Raw genomic sequence first — 18,581 nt, 5'->3', positions numbered from 1 at the left:
CACTAAATAAACTTCTTCGTGTGGCCGCGGTGGCTTAGTCGGTAAGCGTATTTACAAACCCTATAGTGCTGCAGAACCAGAGGTATATAACGCTTTCTTATTGGCTGTGTGCACCGGAAGTGTTTATGTTCCGTGTCCATTGTTCCTTGCTTCTTCATTTACAGCAAAAGTATGGAAAAAATAAGACTTGTGGTTATATAGTAATAAAGTTTGTAAACAGATTGGCGAAATTATGTTAAGAAATATACGTTTATGTAATAAAATATAATGTTTAAAATGCTATACGTTGGATATACATAATTTTCTCAATAGTCATTGGTAGTAACAATGTTTGCGCTGATGTGACTTTAAATAGAAAAATCATTCACTTCAAGAAGAGTTCTGATTTCTGTCTTCTAAACCATTAATTTAAATAATCTTGCTAAAAATGAACCTTAGTGTAAATGGGTTTCTTATCTTGTTGGATGAATATCTGAAATCTACACTGTTAATTTCATCCCTGCCATCTAGCGTTAACTTGAATAAACGGTGCATCAACTTCCGGAATGGCAGCCAATCTATAGTCAAATATCGCTGGAGGTTCTGCAGTACTATAGGGTTTGTAAATACGCAGTCGGTAACACGTCTGACTACCATGCTAAAGGTCCCGGGTTCGATCCCGGCCGGTTCAAATCCGGGAACTTTCTAACTTTGGAAGCGGCCCCGGCGCCCACCCAGCGTCTAATAACGTGGATACCTGGGAGGTAAAGGCGTGATGCTGATCACATCACCCCTACTCACGACCGGATCAAGAAAGTGTGGGGCGTTACCCCTATACGCCTTCATGGCGTGGTGCCAAGCACAGGGGAGCGCTTTACCTTTTTTTTTTTTTAGAGAACATTAACATTAATTAAAACACTGTCATCATCTCCAAACATTGTCCGAGGATTGTCTGGTTGATTGATTTATTTTACTTCGATTTTCTGCCACTTTCGGCTAATCGCGAAGATGAGGATGAGTAATGATGTGAAATTGATGAAGGGACAAACATGCCCAGGACGGGATTCGAACCTGGGACCGGCTATGATGAATATTGGGAACATTACAGACACGGCACAGCGGGTAAAGCCCTTGCGAAAATGGCAATGTGTAAGACGGCTATGTCCGATTCGAAGCCGAGTTAAAATGAGCTCTTCTGGACATCTTCTCGGTCAAAATTTTAAAGGAACAAGATTACAGTTATAATTATTTTCTTGAATAATACGCACCTTAAAGTTGCGATTACTCAAAAACGTTTGCTATTCGCGATTAAAATTAACCGATATGCCATCTGCCGGGATTTTCAGGAAGTATTCTAAGTAGGATACGTTGTGTTGAAGTCGTTTAAAGCATGGTGAATATGCGAGAAAGTAAGGTCTACTGTTCAGGTTTTTTTTTCTCTCTAAATAGTTTTATGGGTCAGAAAAAATTAAAAGTTTTCATGTGTTTCCACCCCGTGGAATCAACAAAATTAAATTTGTTAATAAATCAGGGAAAACGTAATTGACAGAAGATTGGTATGGGGGATATAACACTGTAATTCGGCAAGGAAGTTACGAAGAATGCACGAGTCTGCTTACATCATTTATCGAGAGATAAATATATATTTCCATGAAAGTAAAGTTTTAAATTGTACTTTATAAATAAAGCTTTTTTTTTTTCGAAAAATCATGAAGCGTCTTAACCAATGCGTCCATGTATTACCGGTGTTACGTATGTGTGAAATTTGGAACAGGTGCAAGTCGATTAAGAGGGAAGAAGAAAATAGTTTGAGAATGAATTAATGTCAAATGTAACCAGAAAAAAAGTGGATATGCTAATGTTACTGTTTCATTCAGTACGATGTCCTTTTTCAGTGAGTATAGCCTGGTCATGAAATCGTGAATATTATTATTAAACCAGCCTTTCTCTTTCGAGAAAGAACTGCAACGATATGTTCGCAATTTTCTCCTGTCCCAGCTTTTCAAGTACAGGTCAATTTCAATTCCTTTATTTTCAAATAATTTCCGAGAACCCCAGTTACATGACGTGCAGATGATACAGCACTGCTTTGGACAACCAGTGCGTATACATAGTTTCGTCTGCATTTTCCGTGTTATTTTTGCCTATCATAATTAAATGCTTCGTTCTCAGTACAGCTTCACGTTTGTTAGAGTACCTGGAATTCACATCGCATTCGCAATATTTAAAAATAATGCGTAATTTAAACGTTTTCTACCATACCAGTCATGACAACACGCTGCTCTTTTGTAACTGCTGCTGAATGTAAACAAAGATTTATCCTACTTAGAGCGGCCATATTGGAAGCGACACTAGCGCTCAGGTGGTAATTTTAATCGCGAATTGCGCACATACAAGTGACAGTTCTACAAGTGACGTATTGGTCCAAAAATATTGTAAAATACATACACATAAAAAGAATTGTTTCCCCTTAATTATCGAAACACTTTATTTCAAAGAACATGTTTATTAGCATCCTGATTAATACAAAGAGTTACAAGTGAATAATTATAACTATTACAGAATTAATAATAGCTACATTTGATGCGTGATATATAATGTCACTTATTGACATATTTCGAGCATTCATACCGTGAATATCGTTTAATTGGCGAAATATGACAGGAAATCAGTTCTTACAATCCTAATGTTTTAGTGTTTAAACATGCAAATTGGAGAAAAAGAATCTTGCACTAAATTTCGGTAATTTCCAATTCTAGAAGATTGCATTTTGTCGGTCAGAAAGAAAGAACTAAGTCGAATTTACTCTTTACTCTGATACAAAATAATGAATGGAAGGAAACTGCAGTACACTATTATGCAAATTATCTAAATTACTGAAAGTAACGTAAAGCATTATTCAACCAGAAAAAACGGGGCGCAAAGTAATATGTAGGCATAGTGTTCAATGCTTACATTGTAGCTATACGTACTGCAAACACAAAGCGAAATTGTTTCTATTTTTTTCCATTCCTGTTCTACAAACCCACATTGAGTTTTTTTTCGTTTATTTTCTTAAAATGGAGTCTTATCGAATGTGAAAGGTGTTTCTAAAACCACATCCTACATAACCGTTTTTCAGCATATGGTTACGTTTCTAATATTTCTAACAACTTTACTATCACCATCCACGTTCCATGATGACATTAACAGAAACATCGTAAATAAACAAAATAGCAAATAAATAAGTTCCAGAAACGAAATTATTGACGTAAAAACATGCTGTTTCAAAAGTAGAACTAAGTTTACAACATATTTCTCAACCGATAGGAATATATTTTAACATCTTGAAAATACTCAAAAACTATAATAAGTCGTTTACTCTTTCAAATATTAACAATGTCATTTGTGCAAATATAATCACGCAAGTATATTGTTTTAAGAGTTTTTAAAATTAGATGTTGCTGATCGGACAACAAAATATTAATTTCGAAAAAAAAAATCTCGTTAACAGTTTGAATAGAAATTACTCAATGATACAGATAGATCCATGCATAAGTTTCAACATAAAAATAAATATTCAGAGTATGCCAAAGGTCCTTCACTCCTATATAAATCAATAAGCAAATGCATGAACAATTGCTCTGTAACATATTTTATGTACAACTTACAGCTTACAGTTTTGGGAACATATTAACATTCTTGCAATGGTACAGGTTAAATTGTCCAAATAATCAGTATGCGGTTCATCATAATCATCATCATGTTCATTACTAAAGATAACATGCTTCATGTTTCTTAATGTTTATAAACAATCCTTCCCCCGCCTGAAGAAATGGATATTTGTCTAATGTTTCACAAATGTAATTTGATTTCAATCAATTTTGCTTTGATAATAAAAGGGACTAATAAAAATTATAATGTCACAGGTTCGTCGAAAGAATGCTATACTTTTAAATTCAATTTTTCTTTTTTTTTGGGGGGGGGGAGTAACACTGTTTCGCAAAAGTAAGTGCACTGCTAACCCTTCCTGGAATGATACTTTGGATAATTAGGGTTGTACCGTCACAAGAATGAAAGTGATGTGCCAAAAAAAACAACCTGTAAGCTGAAAATAAAGTAGTACAGAAAACATTTGCTTGATTTATACAAGGGTAACGGCACTTTATACTCATCCTGTATATCAATAGAGAATAAATTGAAATGGATAAGTAAATAAAGGAGCTACAATTTATCAACCAAAATAATTAATTAAGATATGACTTTAGATATCACTGCTTCCCAGGATTCCCGAAGTGCGCCGTCTCGGAGGACCGGCTTAACATTCATACCAGCCTGAAAATAAATTACATGTAATTAATAGACCGTACATTTTCATGTACATAAATTTCATATAACTAGGGGGCTGATTTTTGCGAATTTGCACGGTTTCTTTTCCCTTAGGGAAAATTCACTTTATGCTTTCAACATATTAATTCATTTAATTTGATTTGGAACACTATGCTGAAGTTTAAAAGTGCATATTAATGCATATTTGAGATGTTATTACATATTCTATCTGAACGTGCATGCACAGTGCGTCTAGTAAATTGTTTAGTTTTCACATACACCCCTTCTAACTGCTGTACACACTGATTTGCACTGTCGAAATTGTATCTTCAGATGCAAAAATAACTTTCAAAATATTATGAATATCAACGAATCTGGTTACAGTTAGCACCATATTGTTCAAATGTCATACTTATTTCTGTTTCCTTTGCTCATGTATAAATATTTCTCAAAGCCAGGTAATATATATTTTAATATTTCGTACGTTTTTAGAAATAATTTGTTACCAAACTAGTTAGACAGCGAAATATTAATTTATTAATTGTTTTTTCTTTGTATCACGTATTAGATTTAGTACACATATTTCTGGAAACACTATAATAATTATTTGTGGAATAAATTTCATAATGTTCATTTACAGCATATGAAGGAAACAGAGGGCACTGTGACGTTTCCATTGCCTTTACAAATATCCAACTTGAATTTTTAAAAACAAAGCAGAAATATTGAAAATGTGTAAACCTTTTTTATAGCTATTGAACTGAAATGGCACATGTGATATACTCACTGCTGTATAGTCACAAAATTTTCTCAGGATATACGCTAACTGTCGTATACATTAAAGCTTCAAATACAAAAAGGTCCAGTCACGTTAACTATAATAGTTTCTCTCTGTTACGTACGTTCAAAGAGTGTAAACACTATTTTGAGACAAAACGAAGGTACAGTACAGTAACATTGTTATTCGTACACATAGAATTTCCGAGGAAAAAATGTCATATCTACTAGAAAATATAATAATTTTCATATGTACCTGGAAATTAATGTTAATGAAGGTTTCACCAACAAATGTCAATAAAAATGTATGTTCAAAGTGTATAAACAGAGCATATAATTTGTGTGAAAACAGAAAAATACGCTGTTTCATGCAACATTGTTATTCGTACAGGCAAGAATTTAATTCAATCTTCCTCGCATACAGCGCCACCGCTATTCGGGCGATTTCGTGCAGTTTGCAACTTCGTAACAAGTTTGAACAAGCAGGCGCGCTCCTCTTCAAGCGGAATGCTGGCGTAGGTATTGTTGTAGGCTTATCGTCTATCTATCAGCGTGTTCGAAATGGGCAAGGTAAAGGAACTTAGTTCCGATCTGAAGGATGTTATTATAAATTTGGCCCTTAGAGGTTATTCGTTAAGAAAAATTGGATAAACAGTCAATAAATCACACTCCACAGTTCAATACATAATAAACAAATTTAGATTTGATTTGTCCACTTTATGCACAGTAAGGCTAATCGGGACTGGACCTACAGTTTAAAGTGGGATCCGAACCACTTGTGCCTCCACCGGGTATCGAACACAAATTTAGAGAGAAAGGTTCAACACAGAATGTGCCGAGAAAAATCAAAGAAAGACTGTTGAATAAACGTGATGAACGCTTTATTTTAAAAAGAGTGCGAGGAAACCCCCGACTAAGTGTTCCTCAGTTACGATCGTTAGTAGAAAATGTTGCTGGCAAGATGATGTCCGATCAAACTGTCCGACGTGCCTTGTGGAAGCAAGGCAGAATACCACGAAAGAGGCCGTATGTAAATGAGGTGAATCGCAGGAATAGACTTTCATTCGCGAAAGAGCACATCCACAAGGGCCAGGATTTTTGGGATAGTGTCATATGGTCAGACGAGTCCAAGATTAATATATACGGGTCAGATGGGATAAATAGGGTCTGGAGAAAATCAGATAAAGACAATTATCACATTAACAGTTCCAACAGTTAAACACGGTGGTGGGTCATTATTGATTTGGGGCTGTATGTCGTCCAAAGGTGTTGGTACAGTCAACGGCAAAGATAATGGTAGGCAAATTGTTCACCACTATTTTCATTACTTTATTATTCTACATCCTGTGTTGTTTTAAGGAATGAAACTATGTTGGTTCGAAGTAGGCATTATTCTCTGCTTATTGACGTCATTATTTCAATCCATTGGCATCACATTGTGTAATACAGAGCGAATGAAAATGGTGGTGGACAATTCGCCTACTGTTTATTTCACCGTTGAGTGTACCATCCAGTTTATTGATGGTATCATGGATGCCTATGTCTATTTGGACATATTGAAGAACAATGTAAAGCAGAGTGCCCAGAAAATGGACATGCCGCCTATCTACAGATTCCAACAAGACAATGACAGTAAGCATAAGGCGCGAGTTAACATGAATTGGCTAATTTGGAATGTGCCCAAACTACTACAAACACCAGCTCAAAGTCCAGACTTAAATCCCATTGAGCATTTATGGGCAATTTTGAAGAGGCGAGTCCATAAAGCAGGCGTCAAGTCCAAACAAGAGTTGAAAACTGTTGAGCAAGCCGAGTGGAATAAAATAAGCTCTGGAACATGTCGGAGACTGGTTAATTCTATGAAGAACAGGTGTCAAGCAGTAATTAAAGCCAAAGGATACGCATCAAAGTATTAGAACTGTCAGTCAATTTGCTCTGAATATTCTTTTTTCTTTTATATTATTAAGTGTACGAATAGAAAAGTTGTTAAAAAAATGGCATGTTTCTCTTTGAGTTTCATTTAATTTATTATTGTCATTGGTTATACAGAATTTGGGTAAGATTGTATGTTCCTAATGATATTAGTTATTGAATTGTAAAGAAACAATTTCAAAAGAGTGTATTTCCTTTCAGATATTAATTCATTTTCTTTGAAAATCCGTGTGCACGAATAAGAATGTTACATGTACTGTAGAAGATATACGCTAATAATTAAAGTTAAACTTGCACTACAGGCCTGGATATACTTACCTTCACCTTTACAAACTGCAAGCTCAAATTCACACCTAGTCAGAAAGAAGATCTCTGTTTTATTATCATTGCAAGCATTGACTGGACTATATTCATACGAGGTACATTTTTCACGACAAGTGTTTATAGGAACATATGGAATTGGAATGCCACAGGAGACAAGCGCAACCCTGTAAAATAAAAAGAAATTAGAAAGTGACAACCAGTAGAGGCGAATGGGTGAGAAAACTGAGGGGGGCAAGGGTACTCTACTTTTTCATGGTAGGGAAGTCTTAGCATTACCAGACCATAGTGCGTCGGTAAAAAGTTGGGGGTAACTGCCCCCATGCACCCTTAATCGCCGCCATTGGTGACAAGACTCCTCATTAAAGTGGAATGTCAAATTCGGCATGTCACTTCGAAACCCAGCTTTTAAAAAAAACAACGAATGGAATGATGTATCGTCATATCATAATGTCGTCAGACATGTCATAAAACCAATTTTTCTCTTCCTGTTTTCCAAGGGGTCCCGGATTCGATACCCGGTGGAGGCAAATAGTGATTCGGATCCCACTTCAAACTGTAGATCCAGTCCCGATTAGCCTTTCTGTGCATAAAGTGGACTTAAAACAACAAATCAATCAATCTTCCTGTTTTCAAAATTCTTTTCTGGTTTCCGTTTCGTTCTGAAAGATGGTATAGCGGAATCAGGCACGTATCTAGAAATATGTTTGGGGGGTAGTCCGAACCAACGGTTTCAAAATAATAATAATGTTTAAACTAAAATTTAATTGTTAAGTTTACTAAAATAGTATTAATTAAAATATGCAAATGAATTAATATCATATTTTGGTTACAGGAATAGGTAAAAGAACAGTGTAAGAATGTTGATATAACAGCACGTATTCATTATCAAGGTAAGCAAAATTTGTGAAACAAGAAAGCTCTGACAAGGAAACTAATGTCAAATAGATAAAGTATTGAATATTTATTGAATATAAAAAGAGGATGTTAGATCCAGTTCAAGGAGAAGTAAAGTTCCTGGTGATATCTTATGAATGTTACGTTATAGGTAGTAATAAATCTTGCATATATCTTCTTTGATACTGTCGTTCAAAGTCCCATGATCATAATATAATCCTTACCTTCCAATGAGTTAGGTGGAAAGAAATAACCCTCGATTACACAACAACTATATTTTCATGATTTATTTTTAGCTATTTTATTATTTCATAATTTTCATTATTTAATTTTTGTACTTAGTAAGTCTTTGTGGTGGTCCGAATCCTCCATAAATACGTCTTTGAATGGGATGCACAAGTATTTCTCGGTAAATTGTCCACGAGTATTTTAATAATTTTTTCTTGCACTCTACGTGTTTTTAAGGCATGGATTTTTACGAATGTTGGTGCAGAGATAGTTAGCATCTTTGCTTGGCATTTTATTTCAATTCTTGAAGTTCTTATTAGCTAAAACAAAGAGAATAAACATGGTGATGGGCAATTTGCTTGATAATACTTATGCATCGCACTCATGGGCGTCAGCAGGGGGGTCGAATCTGTCGGTCGACCCCCCCCCCTGGATATTTCCATCTACTTTTTTCAATTTATGGCAATTTAAAAAGGAAGAACTTTATTTCACTTAATCTTGGTTGTAACAAGTACTTATTATTCATATGCTAGGGCGTATCCAGGGGGTGGGTCCAGGGGGTCCGGACCCCCCCCCCCCAAAATAATTGAAAATACTATGGTTGATTCATAATACTTCCCGATGAGACATATGATGTGCCAGATACAGAACAATTCTCTCTGTGTGTATGGTTTGTGGATTCTGAAAATAATAGTTCTTATGTATCAGCAGGGGTGTCCACGGGGGGGGGGGGGAGGGTTATGGCGCAGGCTTTTGGGGGGAATTGTTTCCTTTCAATTAATGTAAAATTCAACATTAATATATTTTTACAAAATATATGTAAAAATTTTACACCTTAAATGTACCATATTTAATCAATTAGATAAGAAAAAGGAAGTATTTAAGGGCATTATCGAAGGGGAGGAGGGGCGGGAAATATCCAACTCTTACATATTACGCCTTAATTGACACGTGAGTTCTGGAGGGGATTCTGAATTAAACGTTGGAGGGGGGAGGGGCAGTATCCAACTCTAGGTCTTAGATTATGGCGTGGAAATTTTGGTGGTAGAATTGAGTATTAAACATAAATGGAGAGATATGAAGCTCTTGATAAAGTGTTAATTCTTAGATTGTCAAGGGATTTCTGTAGTGGAGAGAGAGTTCAAACATTAAATTTTGGAGGCTGTATTTAATGATATGGTATCCACACGTTTTCGGCCAAGAACGTGCCAAAAGAGAAGTTGGAAAAGACTAAATATCACGGGATCCTAAGAAAGTATTGACACACCATTAAATTAATATTCTTGAAAGCCCGCAAAGAAATGGATGAGAAAATTTTCTTGCTCGCTTCGCTCGCAGTCTTGTGTTGCGAGAATGCGTGTTTGGCGCTTTGCTGGGGTGAATGTGACGCTTTATGCTATACCTGCATTACATGACTTAAGCGATATTCTCGATATTCATTAATAATATCACTTCTTAAAATGTAATGCCTAGTGTTCGTATACTGCTTAATTTGGTGCATCATTTGGAACAAAAAGCTAAGAAAAAGTTAATTTCGGTAGACAAGCTGCCGTAATTAAATACTTTGTAGGGATTACAATATAGTTTGAGTGCGCGAATTATATGATTTGGGGGGGACGCATGACATGATTTGGGAGGGGGGAGGATGGCCACACCTGTGTATCACACTGGGTAGTGATATGTCAGCTGAAAATCTGACAGTTCTTTTTGAACAATGTCACAAACTTGGTCTTGACTTGGAAAAAATTGATGAGTCAAGGTTATGATGCGAGTGGCAGATTTAATGGCGTGCAATCATGGATAAATCAACAATGCCCAAAAGGAATGTGTGCGCACTCTACTAGTCATACGGTAAATGTATCCTTATCTTCAGCCATGTTAAACTCCACCGTGAGAAACTGTTTTGGTACAGAAAGAAAAGTTTCTTTTGTCAGAATAATACATGCAGTGCTGAAATACTAGAAACAATATATTGCATTGTGTACCAGGCAGTAAAAGACACTATTTGTCAGTGTGTGCGTGTCTAGTAATTATTATTAATAATAATTATTAATAATATTTAATAAGATAGTATTATTAATATATCCCTGTTATAACACTGTCTTAATTTAGAACTTTATGCGGCTTATGGGCACCCCAATCTTGACCCCCAAATTTTATTTTCGGATACGCAACTGTTCATATGAAAAATTTATTGGATGCTAAAATAAACTAAACTAAAACTGTTACTGCTACTACTGCTGCTACTACTACTAGTAATATAATAATAACAATGATAATAATAATAATAACATAATTTGAAATACCAATAATGCAATAATTTTAAAAATAACTCCCTCTTGACAAACTTCTGCATATGCCACTGGTCTGTCACAATATTTTTGAGGGGGGTGTCCTCGACATCTTCGATTCGACCCCCTCTAGGAAAATTTTCTGCTGACGCCCATGTTCGCACTCTACTCAAATTAGATATAGAAGCATATCCATGTGTTTTGTATCCCCTACTTGCATTTTCGAGATCAAAAAAATACGTTTTTAGGAGGGATCCGGGGGCTGGAAAAAATGCTGTCTTGTTTCAAACCAAGTAAAGACTGTGTTGCATAAAAACCGAAACCCGAAGATTTGTTTCTGTTACTTATATATCAACCCTTGCTATATGGTTTTCCGTGGGTTTCTTCAGTCCCTTCAGGTAAATGCAACCAACGAAACGTAACATGTCTTGGACATTTGTTCACGCTTTTTATCCTATTCCTTCCATTGTATACCTCATCCTGTGCCTCAGTACCGGTAACCCAGTGACAATACACCCTCAACACCTCCACAAACCCTCCCTCTACAATTTTTACAAGGCATATTTACCATTAAAGAATTAAAAAAAAAGAAACTATAGTTGTATTCTATATTTGGAAATGTAAGGAGAGAATACGAATTATCTTCATTGTAGTGTTAGGAAGTAGGACGGGGAAAAGCTTTCTTATGGTCATTTTGACTCGTCAAACAAACCTCACAGCAACGCAATAATTAATCTTACAGGTATTTTCAATCACATGTCATACCCAGTGGAGGCACATAACGGTTCGGATCCCTTTAAACTGTAGCCAGTCCTGATTAGCCTACATGTGCATAAATTGGACCGAAAACAAAACTCTAATGCACTAATCATCGCTAACTAAAGAAATAACTAATGACCCGAAGAGATACTTGGTACAGATAGTCAGAGTTTGGTTGAATTTAAAATGAAGTCTCTGTGAATCGTTTCTAGGAGTTGTTTTTGATATAACAGGTGCATCGGTAAGTTGCTAGAGCACAGTACACTTCATCAAGATACAATTATACGGAATTCAATAACATGAAACATTGATATACAAAATCTCAAGAATTTTTGTAGAAACAGTGGGGACAACTGAAAAACTGGGCTTCCTGGAACACAGGGTTATTAAAGGTCAAGGAACTGTAAGAAAAAATAGTGGAACAGAAAATCAGCAAGTGTGTAGGTTAATTACCGCTAGGACCCGATTTCTTTGTAAAATACGTATATCAATTCTGTCCTCGGTCGACCTCCATGGTGGAGTGGTTAGCACAGCGCCCTACGACGCCAGTGGTCTTGGGCTCGAATCCCGGCATGGGCTTTGGTGTTCCTTGTGAGTGCCTCTTCATCATTTTATCACTCATGTTCATCGTCGCGATTAGCCAAAAGTTGCAGAAAAGCGATGTAAAATAACCTCAATCAATCAATTCAGTCTCCGAACCGAAATCTCACGCACAGATTTAAAGGAGTTCAAGGAAGGTTCCATCAAAATCGGTTCTAACTAAATTCTCTGCGGAAAATGGGGCCCTATTATTGTGGTTCATGTTGTAAAATGATAATAATAATAGTTTATTTTAAGTGTTGAGCACAGTATGAAACCTAATACAGCACTAAGTCAAATACAAAAGTACAAAGTTACACGAATAAAATACATAAGCTGCAGAATAACATAACATAACAAGTTAGCATATTTACACTTCAAGTTACAGTTTTCAATGAGATCTATTATATCTCTGATACTAATAATTGTTTATTGTCATATAATATTGTGCAATTAACTGTGTATTGTTCTAATAATAATAATGATCATATTTATTGAAGTGATGATAACGATTAAACAACCACTATGTTATACAAAATTAAAAAATTGAATACATAATTATAAAATAAAACAGTAGATCCTACAATTTTATACATCAACATAAATTCAAATTGTAGGTTTCAACAAGATCTGCTACTAAACCTCTTGCCTTGTTTAGGCATGTGAGAATTGAGATATACCTATGTGAATATCTGGGAATTTTATAAGCTATATTATTCAAAAAGTATTCACTGTCAACTTGGAAATTTAATATCTTCTCTACAAAATTTAACCTTTTCATTTTTCTTCTTTCTTCTAAGGAAAACATATTCAACTGTGATAACCATTCAGAGTAATGTTGGTCATAGCGTATCAATCTATAGGATTGTATGTTTATTTTATTAAGTCTCTCTGAACGCTTCAAGTTGACCAGGGCATTCACTTGTTTTTCTCTCAGCTGTCTCAAGCCTCTTAGGCATGTTTACAATGCATTGTGTTGTGCCATGCAAACCTCCTGAGCATTCAGGAAATAGGTAACACTTCTGGGTTTGGTGTCAGCGGTTTGCATGGTAGCAATTATAATAAACACGATTCGGCGATTCGACATCGAGGAAGAGCTCGATGGCCAGGGAATATAGAGGTGAGACAAGCTGGGAAGTGACTGGACTTTGGGAATTGAGTTGGTAGAAAGAGGAGGTCAGCAAGGCAGGAGGTCGTTAGTGGAAGCACGCTTTGGTCAACAAGTTAGAAGCTCACAGAGGACTTCGCTATTTTCATTCAGCTAAGAGACTTCAGTTAGACAGGTAATTATCCTACACCCAGCCATGATACAGGTTCAACGGTTCACAAAATCCAACGAGTTGCCTTTGTCTTTTCAGTAGTTTAATTCCTTTGTGTAATTTGTACCTTTCGCACGCCAAGCAATAACTCGTCATGTCAATGACGAGTGGTCTCATCAAGAGGATGAATGATGAGTAGTTTACATCACCCCATCGATTAACTGGTTCAGATCCCTTCATTCTATAGAATGACACGTGGAAATAAACATACAATCCTATAGATTGATACGATAGTAATTTTTTTTAAACTTTGTGCATAATAACCTGATAAAAAGTTTTTGAACTGATTCAACTTTTTGAAGGTGACTGGTTGCAGTCAGAAACCATAATTCATTTGCATATTCAAGAATAGGACGAACTATTGTTTTATACAGGAATATTAAGGTATCTTCCTTTTTAAAAACTTTCCATGAGAAAAATATATAACCAAGCATTCTCTTTGCTCTTTTGCAAATTTCTGAAATGTGCTCATCAAATATGAGAGAGGAGTCTATTACTATTTCTAAGTCTTTATGACTGTCGCACACTTGGATTTTATTTTCATAAATAAAATAGTTGGAGACTATATAATGAACTTTCTTAGTACATCTTAAAACTTTACACTTTTTCAAGTTAATTTCCATTTCATTAATCTTGCACCAATATGTCATTCTATCGAGATCAGCCTGAAGTTGAGCGACATCATTATTTGTTAAAATACTCTTAAAAATTTTTATATCATCTGCATATAATAAACATGTGCTAGATTTAAAACATAATGTAACATCATTGATAAAAACAGCGAACAGAATTGGGCCGAGTGGCGACCCTTGAGGTACTCCACAAAGTATTTCTTTTTTAGAAGAATTTGTTTCACCAATCTTAACAGAGAAACTTCTATTTACTAAAAAGTTGGAAAACCATTTCAGAAATGATAATACTAATAATAATGGTTTGCACGTTCGTGAAATGCGCGACTTGAACATTTTGGGTTCAAGATATTGAATATCATTAGGGCTACGGGCCTGACTAAAAAAATAAAACACTCGTGAGCATGGAAGATTAATCCAGTTGCTGGCTGAAGAGACGCAAACACATCGGTATTACATTTTGCAATATGCCCTAAACCTGATTAATTTTTTTCAATAACAGGGACATGTGAGCAATAGTTTTAAAAAATGCAGTCATCCGTCATTCCGATTCGAACTCGCTATCTATGAAATTCCGAGTGGTGACGCAAGACTTAGACGCCGAGTTACATAATGTGAAAGGTGATTTCGTGGGGGCTTGTTTGAGATTTTAGGTTGTGGTAGGGGTATAATGAAGGCTTGCTTTCAACCGCGGACAGTACTACAGTTGGCAAACGCGGAGGGAAATTCTTCTTTGGTAAAGGTTTGTCACTGGCATAGGCGTAACTAGAACTTTATATTTGGGTGTGCACAAAGAAAAAAATGAGGTCTTATACCTTTTTAATAGCATATTTTGCAAAACAATCACTTGGCTATTTAACTGCACTGATGTTTGTAAAGGAATATAAATTCACTAAATGACAGTGTTGAAAATTTCTGAATATATGTAGTAGAAAGAAATCAAATTTCATAGAAATTACACACACAAAATGTTCATAAATGTTACAAACCAATACATCAAAATACACGTCATCTATAACAAGAGACGTCTGTGAAAAGGTACAATGTTCTTAAACTCATCAATAACTTCATTTACATCAATAGACTAAGCTTTTTCCTGTTCCACAAATAGCAAATGCAGGGCTTCCAATCTATCCTGCTTCTGAGTTGCTCTTAATTTTGTTTTAACTTGGGTAAGCTTGGAGAAAGCTCTCTCACACGTGCAGCTTGTGACAGGTATAGAAGAAAAGCGCTGCAGTACAGAGTAGAATGCAGTAAATATCTTCTTTCTTCAATGACATAAAAAATCGAAAATCTATAGACATCCGTTTCATCAGCGATAATGCACACGTTTGTACCAAGTAATGACATTTTCAACTTCTTACAAACTGCCGCTTCTTTTCTCTCTTATTGAAATAGCTGTATTTAATTCTCTTTGATAAAGCAGCTCATTAGGGTGTGCCTTGTCACACCCGGCACACCCCGTAGCTACGCCTATGGTCACTGGAAGTGAAAGTTTGCCTCGTTCGGGCATGCCATATTAGATGCCCAATTTCACATCTAATCGTCAGTCCTTCATCACAAGACGGGAACCAGCGGCAAAACGTGGTCGAAGACATTTGGAGTACGACTGCAACACGAAGAAATCAAGGCACTTAGCTCGTGGCTGCAATACCGTACTTCCGGTATTAACATCCATTATCTACACTTTTCAGAATCATTTCCCCGGAACCATTTATAAACGGTCAAATTTCGGTACCGAAAAGAAATAATACCGAACTTGGACCGTATTTAAAGTGTGTGAGGAGAAAGGGCCCGGTTCCTAATACCGAACCGAATATGATCTATTAAAATTTAGGGGTTCCTGCCTTCCTGGACTTTTAATAACCCTGTGGGAACCCTAAATTACTGACTCTGGATCCAGATGCAGCATATGCGTGCGCACGGGGGTTGCCAGAGGTGCCTGGGATCTTCCTAATGTGTTCTCAAAAATGTTTAAAAATGTAGAAATGATCATTAACATAATGAAAACAATATCAGTGTTAAAATGTAAGGATCCATTAATTCTCTCCAGAACAATGTGATATTGTTTGCTATAATAATTAGGATTCACGCAATAAAGATGTTTTTCACTTTTAAAATCACACACACAACCTTCACAAATCGGCCCCCACTTACAGTATATCTCTCTCTCACCACAGTCTCGATTGCTAATGCAATCTGCTTCAACTCTCAAGCCTTATTTGTGTACTAGCCGAACCCTGTGGCCGAGTGGTTAGCTCATTGCGCTTCGACGCCAAGGGTCCCGGGTTCGAATCCCGCTCGGGCTTTGTTGTTTGTGAATGTCCACTCATTCCCATCTTCGCAAATTAGCCAAGAGGCACAAAACGCGAAGTAAAATAAACTAAATCAATAAATCATTTGAGAGGTCTAGTGAAAGAGGGAGCTATGCCACAAATCTTGAAAATTTTATTTTTTGCCATTTTCAGTCTTCTCCTACCATCTGCCATCTATCATGTGAACTACAACCATGTGGCATAGCTCCCGCTTGTTCTGCAGCAGATTTTCTGAGTTCTTGAATACGTCCTCATCAGCATTTTGAGTGAGAGAAGGAGCTATGCCACTTACTGATTGTGTCTGCAATAGGAGTGGCAGAGGTTGTGTTGCAGTAACCGGTGCTAGATTTAATATCAGCCCTGAAGTTAAAAGATCTCATGGCAATAATGCCTTATATTCCTCCAGTTTTTCATGGTGTTTACCAAAAACTAAAATCCACAGAAACAATGGACAGTGAAGATCCTCCAGAAGACATATGAAGTTGTCTTTATGTAGATCATATGTAACCCTGTGAACATGATTTACACTGAGGCAAAAGTATTTACGCCTTGTTCAAAGAATTTGATGTGCTAGATTGATTTTTCCACATGGGTATACTACAACAATATACCGTACATGTTCATAATAAATGGTATTTATATTGAAATTCATATTTTTCCTTTTGAATAATTTAACTAACAATATGTTCAGAAAAATACACTTTGTTATACAAATTATGACTCAACGCAATGCTTTAGAAAACTCAATTTATTTCCATTTCTTGTCAAAGTGGCATAGCTCTAGACCCCTCATTTGTGTACTTATATTTATACGTAAGAAATTTGTAGCAGCAATCGAAATCACATCCACAAGGAAAAACAATCAAACCGATTAATTGAGGAGCCCCGTGCAATTTGTAAAGTGATAATTTATAGTGGTTAAATAACGGCAAATTGATTTTTATTGTTTATTTTCTCTATTTAAGTAATATAAGCGTCGTCACAATGGTTGAAAAACTGTGAAGTGATAAAGAATGCTCAGAGACTGTGATGTTAAACTTTTCATTTTCATATACCTAATAGTTTTTGAGATTATAGGAACATGAAGTTACGACAATTTGGCCAACATTGTCCAGATACGTAATTGAAACTCCCCTTAAGATACAGTTTCAAACATGCACTACGTGGAACAGAGGCTGACATTTTAGAACGTATGAATATTCAGGTCTACAGTAAAGAAGATACATACCAAGGGCAAATATGAGAAGAACTTTCATATTGCTATTGTTCAGTCTCGCGCTCACGTAGTTACAATTCTCTGTGTGGCTTTTACTTTGCTTCTTATAGTTTAAAACCTTCTTGATCACGTTCTGTCTGCTTCAGGAATTTTGTTACTAGGAAGTCAGCGAATCAAATGTGTTAAAATAAAAGTTAATAATTTGATGTTTGTGTGAATCAGCGTTGAAGGAATTTCAATTATATTGCGAGACTTTGCATGGCAAATGATTTGGTTTGCTCTAGATTTCTAGGAATAAATTGGTATTTCTCGGTCCGCTTAGTACTATGGGTACGTGTATGTAGAATTTCATTATGCTGTTGTATAATTGAGTTTTCAATCACTTTTTATCTAATTATGCCTTATTTTACACTACCTGTGCACAGTAGTCCTTGTTCTTTTCGTTAGGTTAATTAAGATTTTATATTTAGCAACTCAGGCCGTGAAAGCTACTAAATACCATTGTTCTTAAATTCATAATAATATAGAGAACTAAAAGTTATGTTGCAAAAATTTTATTGCAACACGCCTGTCAAGATACGGAGTTGAAGAGAATGCCACATGACACACTTAGAAATCTTTATTCAACTTACATTCTGATAAAATGAAATAGCTGAGAGGACAATCACAAACACACATGGACATGGAGCAACAAAAGTCACTCAGAAGATTACACTGGCTCTGTGTCCACGCGCCAGAGCCTCATTAGTCTACAACAATGCAGTCCAGGCAGGCCCGTAGCCAGGATTTTTTTTCGGGGGGGGGGCTCATGCCTATCAGGACAGGTGTCGCCAGAAATATTTGTAGAGGGGCTCAGGACATTGATAAAACTTGATTAGTAGAAATAATAATGACTATAATAATTATTACCACGGTTATAATTGTTATTTTACAGCATTAACTGTTATCAGTTATTCAAAATAAACCAGTTTTAATCCAAATTTATTATTATTATTATTATTATTATATAAATGGAGAGAATTTGCTGCTCG

The 18,581-nt window shown here is 35.9% G+C and overlaps 1 long non-coding RNA gene across 1 annotated transcript; it reads right to left on the bottom strand.

The window, feature by feature from the left end:
- Positions 1–2,471: 2,471 nt before the first annotated feature.
- LOC146004526 (uncharacterized) lies at positions 2,472–17,764 on the bottom strand. The gene is made up of 3 exons (XR_014443935.1): positions 17,563–17,764; positions 7,315–7,484; positions 2,472–4,293 (listed from the first exon to the last, which is right to left on the bottom strand). It is a non-coding gene; the product is annotated as an uncharacterized LOC146004526 (long non-coding RNA).
- Positions 17,765–18,581: the final 817 nt, after the last annotated feature.

The sequence above is a fragment of the Lepisma saccharinum genome, chromosome 21, assembly GCF_977018435.1.
Source record: "Lepisma saccharinum chromosome 21, izLepSacc3.1, whole genome shotgun sequence".
In the NCBI taxonomy this organism is placed as follows: domain Eukaryota; kingdom Metazoa; phylum Arthropoda; class Insecta; order Zygentoma; family Lepismatidae; genus Lepisma; species Lepisma saccharinum.
Note: the sequence above shows the minus strand (reverse complement) of the source record. Positions and strands in the feature narration are given on the sequence as shown.